The sequence below is a fragment of the Aquarana catesbeiana genome, linkage group LG01 (genome assembly GCF_042186555.1).
Source record: "Aquarana catesbeiana isolate 2022-GZ linkage group LG01, ASM4218655v1, whole genome shotgun sequence".
NCBI lineage: Eukaryota > Metazoa > Chordata > Amphibia > Anura > Ranidae > Aquarana > Aquarana catesbeiana.
Window position 1 is genome coordinate 494,391,234 of NC_133324.1, and position 12,121 is coordinate 494,403,354.

The following is a 12,121-nucleotide window of genomic DNA, read 5'->3' on the forward strand; positions in this document are numbered from 1 at the left end:
AGGTGCCTCCCCTCCGCATTTTCACCAAAAGGCCCAGGAGAATGACCCAAACTGAGGAGGAATCCCTAGCCCTCATACATGAAGCAAGCCAAATCCTGAGTACACCACCCAATGCAGAGGAGGTGTATGGGACATATATGGCCACCAGATTGCTGGAATTGGAAAAGGGGCAACGCCTCCTCTGTGAGGGTTTGAGTTTTCAGGCCTATCAGAAGGGCTTGAGAGGGGAGCTTACTGCTACCATGTATCTGGCCGATGAAGCCACTCCTCCTCCTCCTCCTCCTGCCCCAAGTACACCACCAGAGGCCCAGCCTCCGAGGAAGGCTGCAGCGAAGCGTGGAGGGAAGGCTGCAGAGAAGCGTGCAGGGAAGGCTCCACGGAAGAGTCGAAAGTGATTGCCTGGCTTTTGTCTGGTCTGACTGTGCTCCCTAGTCGCAAGATATCAATTTTCTTGTCGTAAAACTTGATGTGTGTCCTGGGGGACGAAAGGCTTCACAGATTCTAAAAGTGTCTCCAGTTTTGCCTTCCTAATTTTTTTTACCAAAAATAAATGGATTTTTTGGTTACCTTACATTATTGACTATGTGTTTGGATTCCAAAACGACATTTTGTTTGGGAGTAGGCAGGTACAGGTCAAAAAGACTATGGGGTTGATTTAATAAAAGCAAATAGACTGTGCACTTTGCAGAGTGCAGTTGCCCTCTGCAAGTGCAATTGCTCCAGAGCTTAGGAAATGAGGTAAGACTTGACTTTGCAAAGAGTACCCAATCCTGTGCAAGGAAAATGCAAAAAACAGCATTTTAGCATTTTTGCTAGCACATGATTGGATGATGGAAGTCAGCAGAGCTTCTGCTCATTTACTAAGCTCTGGAGCAACTGCTCTTGCAGAGGGCAACTGCACTTTGCAAAGTGCACAGTCTTTTTCTTTTTAGTAAATCAACCCCTATGTGTGTTTTTGCCAAAAGGCTAAATCATTTCTAAAATCAAGTGAAAATTACTAGTGAAAAGTTCACTTTAGAAATTGCACAGCAAGTGCACTTGTTGGAAGTGCAGTCGCTGTAAATCTGAGGGGAAGAGCTGAAATGAGGGTAAGCTCTGCTGATTTTATCATACAATCATGTGCAAGAAAAAGGTTTTTTTTTTGGGTGGGGGGGGGGGGTTCCTTGCATGTGCCCCTCGGATCCACAGCGAACGCACTTCAAAATGCTCTTTCTGTGCAATTCCAAGTAGAATTTGCACTTGTAGTGAAAAATGAATTTGCCTTTGGAAAATAAACCCCCCTATGTCTAGGGACACCAACCTCATTAAGGTTCATTAAAACAACACAAAATATTAAGGTTATTGTGGTAACTTGAAAATACAAAAATAAAATAAACCAAAAAAAAGTTTGTATAATTTAGCACACATTATAAAATAGATAAGTGTTCAAATCAATAAAAAAAAAAAAGATGAGTCCAAAATCTAATTTAATACTTTATTTATGGAGATCTGGCTTTTTAAAAATATCATATTAGTCATGGTATGAGGATAAATCATGAAGTAGTTTGTGAGAACTCTGTGTGAATATAAAGCAGAAAAACAACTTCATTCCTCTCGCATTATAAATTAAAAAAAAGCGCTGTATTAAAAGATCACAGAAGAGGAATGTGCTAGCTTCAATACGAAGGCTAGTTTTACCATACCGAGCGCTTCCGTCTTGTAATTGCTTCAGAGCATGCGTCAGTTTGAGTTCGTCGGACTAGCACACAGACGACCGGTTTGTCCGCTAGAAAGAAGAGTCCGTCGGATAGATTTAAAACATGTTTCAAATCTAAGTCCGTCCAACTTTTGAGCAAACAAAGTCCGCTGGAGCCCACACATGATCGAATTGTTGATCCAGTACGCCGGACCAAGTCTGCCGTAAAGTCCGATCGTGTGTACGCGGCATAAGGCAACAGCGGCATAAGGCAACAGCACCAGCTATAGGTTGTAAGGTGGGGGAGGCCAAGCCATGCTGTGCATTTCTATGGACATACAGCCCGTCTTGAGATCGAGCCCACACGTCTGCTCCCATAGAGATTTTCTATGAGGGCAGACACAGAAAATAAGGAGCAGAGTGCGCCAGTAGGGGAACCCAGAAGAGGATGTTGCACAAAGTAGGTAAGTATAAGATGTCTATTATTTTATTTTTAAAAATTGCATTTTGAAACGATTTAAGCATTATAATTTTTTATGCCTTGTAGTTAGCAGCTCCTGTGGACCAAATTTTGGCAATTATCTTTGAATCGTATTTAGGCTACTTTCACACTGAGTCGTTTTTCAGGCGCTAAAGGGCTAAAAGTAAAGCGCCTGAAAAATGCCTCCCCTGCAGCTCCAGTATGAGAGCCCGAGTGCTTTCACACTGGAGTGGTGCGCTTGCAGGACGGGAAAAAAAGTCCTGCAAGCAGCATCTTTGGGGCGTTGCGGGAGCGGTGAATACACCCCTCCTAAAACGCCCCTGCCATTGAAATCAATGGCCAGCGCTGCCGAATCGCCTGCAAAGCTTTGCAGGCTCTTCTAACCCTTTTTTGGCAGCTTAAAAGCACCCAGATAGCGGCTGAAAAGCTCCACTAAAACTACGGTAAAGCACCTCCGTCGCCCCCCCGCCCCAGTGTGAAAGTGCCCTTAGAGATCTGCTGCCCCCTACCATCTGTATTTGTAAATAGTTTTTGCTTATTAAAGTGATTGTAAAGGTTTTGTTTTTTTTTTTTTTTTAAATAACAAACATGTTATACTTACCTCCTCTGTGCAGTTGGTTTTGCGCAGAGCAGCCTTTATCCTCCTCTCCCCGGGTCCCTCTTTGATGCTCCTAACCCCTCCCTCCTTTGAGTGCCCCTCAGCCAGCAGCTTGCCACAGGATGCACCCAACCCGAGTCAGAGCTATATCTATTCAGACACGGAGCCCTGACCTGGCTGACTGACTTTGATTGACATAGAATGCATTAAGATAGAAAACCTTCTGCACCTTCCATTTAGGGTGACCACGTGTCCCGCATTGCCCGGGACAGTGCTGCAATTTGCAGGTATGTCCCGGCACCTTCATTCCGGGACAATACAGTGTCCCGGAATGAAACTGACAGTCCGCAATGCAGGGGACAGGGGCGGACTGAGCCACCGTAGTGCTTGCTCTGGCTCCGCCTCCACCTGACTCTGCTCTTGGCCACTGGTTGCTAGAGCCGCCTGGTATCTAGCAACCAGTGAAGTCATGGCTGCGACTTCCTCCCTGCCCAGCATTCAAAGTGGAGGAGGATTTAGCTTCCTCCTCTGTGCTATCGCCCCCTTGTCATGGTCCTGGAGAGTCCCTTCGGCTTCGGAGGCGGCAGGGTGCAGGGCAGCGGCATCTTCAAACAGCGATTGAGAGGCCCTGGCAGCTGAGAAGTGGCAGGCAGATTGCTATAACCGGGAGCGCAAGAGGGAGTGATAGAAAATGAGACCTCACACTGACCTGAGCAGCATCCCCGGTGCCTCCCAGACCCTGCACTCTTTCTCCACCCTCCTCTTCTAGCTGTGACTGTCATGGAATAAGAAGAAGACAGGCTGTCCGAGGATGAGGACGGGCAGGAGGTAGGTGCATCACACCTGCCTACCAACACAGACGGGGCTGGAACGCCCCTCTCACTCACCCCCTCTCTCTCACCCTCCCTCACCCCCCTCTCACTCACCCCCTCTCTCTCACCCTCCCTCACCCCCTATCTGCCAACCCCTCTCTCTCACCCTCCCTCACCCCTCTCTCTCACCCTCCCTCACCCCTCTCTCTCACCCCCTTCTCAGCCACCCCCCTCGCTCTCACCCTCCCTCACCCACCCCCCTCTCTCTCACCCACCCCTTTCTCTTTCACCCCCCTCTCTCTCACCACCCCGCCTTCTCTTTCACCCCCCTCTCACCCACCCCTTCTTTCTCACCGACCCCCTCTCTCTCCCCCACTTCCCCTCTCTCTCTCACCCACACCCACCCCCTTTTTCTCACCCACCCTAACCCCTCTCACAGTCACCCCCCCTCTCTCTCTCACCCTCCTCTCACCCACCCCCTCTTCCTCTGTGATAGAGATAACCACGCAGGAGGGAAAGGAGTGATAGATTCCATCATCGGTGATTGTTTTGAAATCCTCTTTTTTTGGGAAGGGGGGGATGTGAATGGCAGTTTGGAAATATGGTCACCCTACTTCCAATATATTAGTAGGTGAACCTTCTTATTGAAATAGAGTTTATATGCTGTTATTTTAGTTAACCCTGTCACTTCTGGTCTGTGATTCTATAGCTACTTTAGCTCAGGGCTTAATAACCAGCATAAGTTAGACAGGTTAGGCATCTGATGGCTACCGCTGGTAGTTGGAGGTCCACTTGCACGACAGACTAAAAATATTAGGGGCTACGATGCAGAGTAGATAGGCTAACTCTAAGTTCCTGTGCCACACCACGGTTTCTGTTGGTGAGAATCTGCATTCCAAGCTGGTTGAAAAATGGTTGCAGTCTCTCACCATCACCACTGATGGTGAACACAACGAAGGCCCCTGCAGCTGAACTTTGCTGCAACATTCATCTGGAGGCATCACTATTAATATCTATATATACCTGGGTATAGCTGCACAATTCCACTAGGACTCTTGTTGGGCCCTTTGCTGATAATATCTGTTTGTACATTAAATGTATGTACTATTATTAATCTTTTCTTATATAAAGCTTGCATAATTTCCATACTGGCATGCATCTATATACTGATTACTTTGATTAGATTTCTGGATAATTTCCCAGGAAGGGAATTCCCTCTGTTGACCTGGTTGGAGGCACTGCCAACTTTGTTAACAAACCCACTCTTCCATTTAGTGATGGTTCCGGTTCTCTTGTTTGTCTATAGGTTTGGCACCCTGTCCTGTCTGGAGAGGGTAATTTCTCATTATCTCAAAAAAGGGCTACACATACATAATCATTACTATCAAGCCAACCAAGCTCTAAGTTCTTTTAGGTCTGTTCATGGTCTCCAGTTTTCCTGAGGGATTGCAAGATGTGATAAAACCAGCTAGGGGCTGTAAAACTGCCAATGTATTCTGAGTCTGCTCTGAACATTTACCTAATAAAGGTTAGTATGTCCTGCAATGTCAGAGATTGGGTCAATTGTACCACAGTAATCATATGATTACAAGAATTGGACATATGCATTATTTTCACCCGCCTTAAAGGAATTTCAAGTTAAATGTTAAAGACAATTAGAGGGGGAAATTTCACACTCCAAATGTGAAGAAGAACAAGATTTTGTGCTCCTGTTTCTTGTTGGTGTGCTACATGTGTGGCTTTATTGGCCACCTAATGTGACAGACAACCTCACTGACTAATAGGAAAGCAAAAGAGGGTGAAAGATCAGGAGATGTAGTTAGGCCACACCAGGTCTAGTCGCTTTTTGCACAATGGCAGGCCCATTATTTTGGAGATCTTGTGAGGCTCTGACAGCATACTTAAAATATCTGCACCCCACTTTGCCAGGTAAGGTGAGCTAATAGGTTGGCTTTAAGTATGGTGTATGTGTTTTCCACAAGAGATATAAGGGAGATCTAATAAAATTTCACACATACTATGCAAAATATCACTGTAAAGTTATGCAAACACTGCTATTTTAGTGAGGAGGTTCCAGACCATACAATTAAAAGTTACTTTCTAGAATGCAGCATGAATTTCTACCCTGTACTTTTTTTCATTACATAAAATATAACAAGAAAACTTGTGGGCTTGTTCATTTTGTACCTGTCTGTGTACCCTTTCTGTTTTTTTCATTGGCTTGAAAATGTAACTGAAATTTTGATGTAGTTACACTTATACTGTAATTCCCACCACCCCAACACTTCTCTCAGTATAATACTCACTTGCCCCTGATGCAGCAAGATGTCGCCAACTAGATCATATAACTGCTTGTCAAAATCCTCCTCTGCATTTTCATTATGGTGTCCATCATTCTGAACATGCAACTGAGAAATTTTTTGTCAAGTAAGTGGCCCTGGAACATTATAAATGTAGCTATTGATGAGCTGATAATAACATTTTAAACTGGCCATACAGATAGATTTTTTTAGATGAATCTCCCACTGTAGGTATTGTATTTTGAAGGCCATTCCCGCCAGTTGCCAAAATACCAAACTGTATCTGAAAGGAAGCAACCACCTGGCTCACCCAACTTAGTCAATTGGAGGATGTTAAGCAGAAGGGTGGTGACAAAGCTACCTACTAATTGAATTTAGGCCAGCTTGTCAAGAACGGAATGAAATTTGTATAGTGAATGGCCAGCTTTAGTCATATTTGTTGCATATCATCACCAGCAGCAATATACAGGGTTTAATGAACCTGCACATACTGTAAGCATACACATTAATAAACTAAGCAAAGCTCTGCTTAGCTGCCTTAGCACATAGAGGGCTGGGAAATACACTCTGTTTTCACCTAGTGCCAACTATTGACCACAGTCTTCATGTTGACCACTGTGTGTGTTGCTATGGGAATTTAGATCAGAATCAAACAGTGCATTAAACTTTAGTTTATGATGTTCATTTTCTTTCTAAATCAATGTCGCAATTTGACTGCAAAAGCTTTGTTACTTGTATTCTAAAGGAAGAAAAAATGCTTGAAAGCTAACTGCCAGAAGCAAAAAAGCACTTAAAGACATGTAGGGAAGGCTTACAGTGTGAAAGGCAATGACAATGTGAAATTAAATCATAGTATTATATGTTACCAAATAATCAATATATATTACAAAGCTTGCACTCCAAAATTATACCAAATAACACATCATATAATGAAATATCACAAAGTATACAATGTTGACTGTGTACTGGAAGTCCCCCATTTTCTTGTTAGCTTGCTGTGTAATAATGCAAAGAATTCCCCTTTTCACACACCTTCTAGATTTTCTATGAATACATTTATAACATTTCCGATTTTACATATATGCACATGAATAACAGTATAATTATATGGGGATTACTGTGCTTGGACTTCAGTCCACAAAGCACATTAAGCAGCACTGGATTGGGTACTTATTTATAAAGGGAAGAACTTGTAAAAGTTAAGGACCCTTTCCTTAAACAGGAGCACATCATTAAGAAATAGGGCATTACATTTTACTTACAAATCATCTAAATGAATGTATGTTTAAGCAAAACAATTAAAAAAACCCTGTCACCTTGCTCATGTTTCTGCAAAGGGTCCCTTTTTCACGTTGTCAGTGCTCCAAGGCTGAACTTTTTTTCTTTAAAGTTGACAACAAAACCCAGCTGTTACAGGAATGGGCAGCATTACCTGCTCCCCTGTTATAGTACCCAGGCAAGGCAAAATCAGTATACGGGGGGACAGCTGGTAAAGAGATCCAATACATAGCCAAGTACCCAAACTGTATTACTTGCTTATACATAAGACCCATATATACACCAAGATCAATAGCACAGCTATCAGTCCCTCCTCCTTGCCAGAGTGCTAGGTGTAATCCTCGACTCTGACCTGTTCTTTTGTCCAAACATCCAATTACTATTCAAATCGTGTCACTTTCACTTCTGTAATATTTCCGAAATATGTCTTAACCAATCACACCACCAAATTTATCATTTACTCATATGTTATCTCTCGCCTTGACTATTGCAACTCCTCTCTTGTTGGCCTACTTTACATTATCCCCCCACCATTGCTACTGACAGACTCACCTTATCAACCATTCATTGTCTGTCACCATTCTCTGCCATTTCTTCTGCTGGTTTCTACTTCTTCAACAAATAAAATTCAAAACCCTAACAACAGCATGCAAAGCTATTCACAATTCTTCCCCATGCTACATCACCAGCCTTTTCAAACTATAATCCAAACTGTCCTCTTTGCACCTCCTAAGATCTCCTACTTTCTGGCTTCCTTGTCTCCTCCTCCAATGCTCACCTCCAAGAATCCTGCAGAGCCCGTCCCATCCTCTGGAACTCCCTACCCCATTTTGTGCAGCTATCACCTACTCTATCTACCTTTATTTGATTGCTAAAAACTCATCTCTACAGGGAAGTCTATCCCGCCTCTACCTACAAACTGAACTTTCTCCATCAGCTTATCTCCTTGCAGTTATTACCCATTTTCTCATCTCTTTCAGATTATAAGCTTTAATGACTCTTTTTAGGACTCTTCTAAAGTCTCTTGTCTTGAATTGTACTGTAACTGTATTGTCTCCCTTTATTTTTTAAAGTACTGTGCAGACTACAAAAATGTTAGATATTAATGCGAAGCTTCACCAAAAAGGGGAAGCTCCACTTGTTCCCACCCACCACTGCCACATTTGGCACTTTTTGGGGGGAAGCGGGTACCTGGTTTTCGACGCACTTCCGGGTAAGATTGCCGCATGCCAATCTATGAAATTTCCAGCCCCCCCTCCTTCCCCCGGCTGTCTTCTATTACACACAGAGGTCCCAAAAGATGGCGGGACCATTCAGAAAGTGCAGCGCGACTAACGCATGTGCAGTAGAAAACAGGGGGTCTGTACTGATGGGGTCTGTAAGGTGGGCTTACTTATCTATTTTTTTTTTATTATTCATTCATGTCAAAATAAAAGCGAGTAACATAGACCTGTTAACACAAAAATGTAACATTAGCTATGTACCAAGAAAAGGTAGGATACTCTCCTCATTACAACTCCCAAAAATATCCAAGAAACATCTCACCGATTTATCCTCCCAGTTCAAGAGATCTCCAAATTACCCATGCATAAAGCCCCAAGGCCTGGATGGTTTTGGCAATGAGTATTTCAAAAAACTTAGCTCAACTCTATCTCCCCACCTGCAAAATGTGTACAATTCAACAGCGAATAGAGTCTCATTCCCTAAAGAAGCCCTGGAAGCCTTAATAATCACCCTGCTTAATACGGATGGGCCGAACGACACCTTGGTTCGCACCAGAACTTTCGAACATCATGAACTTCACAAACCGAATAACAAACCCCATTGAAGTCTATGGGACCCGAATGTGAAAAATCAAAAGTGCCCATTTTGAAGGATTATATGCAAGTAATTGGGCATAAAATTGAAAAATTGCTTTCAATATAGTGCCTGGGGGGTCCTTTTAGTCCACCTGTAAAGTGGCTGTGTATAGAAGCTGCTGGCTTTATAAATGTAATAATTGCATTTATAAAGCCCAAAAAAGGACATTTTCCCTGCAAGCTTTCTTTATTTTGTAAGCAATTGCTTGGGGAGCCAGTCTGTATGATGAGGCCACAATGTAGTGCACTGGAAACAAGATTAGAGATTTTTTTGGATAAATTCTGGTGTCTCTACTACATACTTTGGATAGAAGTAACGGGTGCGAAAAAATTGGTCTTTGGGTGTCGGTGGCGCCTTCACACCATAGCTCTATAGAGGTACTCTTGATGAAAGCAAGAATTGGCCTTGCTGTCAAAAATTCCAATGATATGCACCTGTCAAAAATTGGTCTTTGATGTTAATTGTGTCCATGAAACCCACACCAAAAACATTCTTCTAGATGAAATCAACTCCCACAACACTAGGCAGCCTAGAAGTCCTGCAGAGATGGCCAAACATGGCTCAGGGGCTAAGTCCACACCCCACAATATATAAGGCTGCTGCTTACACAGCGGCCATATATAGTGAATGAATAGAGATTAGGCAGGTATTTAGTGTATAGTGCAGTTAGTGTAGTATATATAATACAGTTCAGAGTATATAGTGCAGTCAGTGTAGTATATATATAATACAGTTCAGAGTATATAATGCAGTCAGTGTGGTATATATAATACAGTCGAGAGTATATAGTGCAGTCAGTGTAGTATATATAATACAGTTCAGAGTATATAGTGCAGTCAGTGTAGTATATATAATACAGTGCAGAGTATATAGTGCCATCAGTATAGTATAATACATTGCAGCGTATATAGTGCGGTCATTGTAGTATATATAATACAATGGAGAATATATAGTGCAGTCAGTGTAGTATATATAGTGCAGTGCACAGCAGAGTATATAATACAGTGTATTGAAGTGGCTAAGGGGAACCCTATGACAGAATTAAGAAAAAAAGCAAAATCCATATCAGGCCCATTGGGTTTGGCATAGATTTTAAGGGGAACTCCACGCCAAATTTTTTTTTAAAAGTTGGTGTGGGGTCCCCCTCCAAAATCCATACCAGACCCTTATTCGAGCATGCAGCCTGCCAGGCCAGGAAAGGAAGGGGACGAGCGAGCGCCCCCCTCAACCCTCCTGAACCATACCAGGCCACTTGCCCTCAACATGGGGAGGGTGCTTTGGGGTGCCCCCCAAAAAAACCTTGTTGTTGATGGGGACAAGGACCTCTTCCCGACAACCCTGGCTCGTGGTTGTGGGGTTGCAGGCGAGGGGGCTTATCGGAATTTGAAAGCCTCCTTTAACAAGGGGGCCCCCAGGTCCCGATCCCCCCATGTGAATGGGTAGCAGGTACATTGTACCACTACCCATTCACCAAAAAGAGTGTCAAAAAGTAAAAACCACAAGAGACAGTTTTTGACAATCCAAAAAAGTGTCCCGCGATGTACATCCATCTTCAATCACGCCACCTGACGGACCGGTGTAATGCGTTAAGCGTGCAGTAACTGACTAAACTATCCCTACATTCATACTAATGTAAAGATGAATGGTCCCTACACTCACACTGACTATACTATCCTTACATTCACACTAATGTAAAGATGAACGATCATACTACACTCACACTGAACTATCCCTAGATGCACACTAAACGGATATTCTACGCTGACAATAGAATCAGAATACTATAGGACACTAACTGTCTAATAGCACAGAACAGAGCCCTGTTCTATCCCTCTCCACACCGCTATCACACTACAAATGGACACTATGGAAAGAATACTCTTATAGTGTGGGGCGGTATTAAGAGCAATGAGCCATGATTGGATACAGTCATCATCACAGCGTCCAATCATGGCTCTGACAGCGCTCTGTGCCCTGATTGGGCGAAGCTTTCATTGCTTCAGCTAAACAGCTTTTTCAATGCACAGTGCTGCAGCGCAGTGCATTGTGGTCGTTCAGTGGGCTGAACAAACAGTTGAATGACCAGATAATTCGGTTGTTTCAGTGAACGGGCAAACAGCCAAAGTTCGGCCCGAACTCATGCTCGGGCCGAACCGTTCGCCCATCCCTACTGCTGAAGAAAATGTAGCATATAGACTGGATCCGAGATCTAGCAAGTAACAGGCCCAAGTTACCACTTGAGCAGCAGAAGTGGGGATGGGCCAGGCCAGAAAAGGTCAGGTTTGGATTCAGGTTGGACTTGAGTATTGCGCAGGTAAGGGTTCAATCCCCTAAGGGATAGTTTCTATAGGAGTCTGAAATGGTCATGGTGAGAGACCACTTTTATTTTGTAGATCAAGAAAGAAGAGGGAGAGAAGGAAGAGAAAAGGAAAAGAGCAAGCAAGAAAAAGAGCGGAGAGGAAGGGGCAACCAACTCAAACCGACAGAAAAGTGCTGAGTCATCAATTATCCAAGTAAAGGTAATAATTTGAGTGATATGCAGGGTAGCTATCAGAAAATGTTGAGCCCCTTACACAGCTTTAGGCCTGGGCCCCCTAGTCCCCAGAGCCCCCCTCCTTTCATCAGTGTCCCCAGAGTCACCCCCCTTACAGCAGGGTCTCAAGAATCCCCTCTCCTTAAATCAGGGTCCCCAGAGTTCCCCCCTTACATCAAGGTCCCCAGAGTAACCCCTCTTTAAATTAGGGTCCCCCAGAGTTCGCCCTTACATCAGAGACCCCACTTTCATTAGGGTCCCCAAGGTTTCCCTTTACATTAGAATCCCAATTCCCCCTTACATCAAGGTCCTCATAGCCCCCCTTACATCAGGGTCCCCCAGAGCCCCCTCCTTAAATCATGGTCCCCAGAGTCTCCCCTTACATCAGGGTCCCCAGAGTCCCCTCTCCTTAAATCAGGGACCCTTAGAGTCCCCCCTTATATCACAGTCCCCCTTTCATTAGGATCCCCAAAGTCACCCCCTTATATGAGGGTCCCCAGAGCCCCCGTACATCAGGGTCCCTAAAGCCCCCCCCTTACAGAGTTACCAGAGCCCCCTTACATCATGGTCCCGAAAGCCCCCTT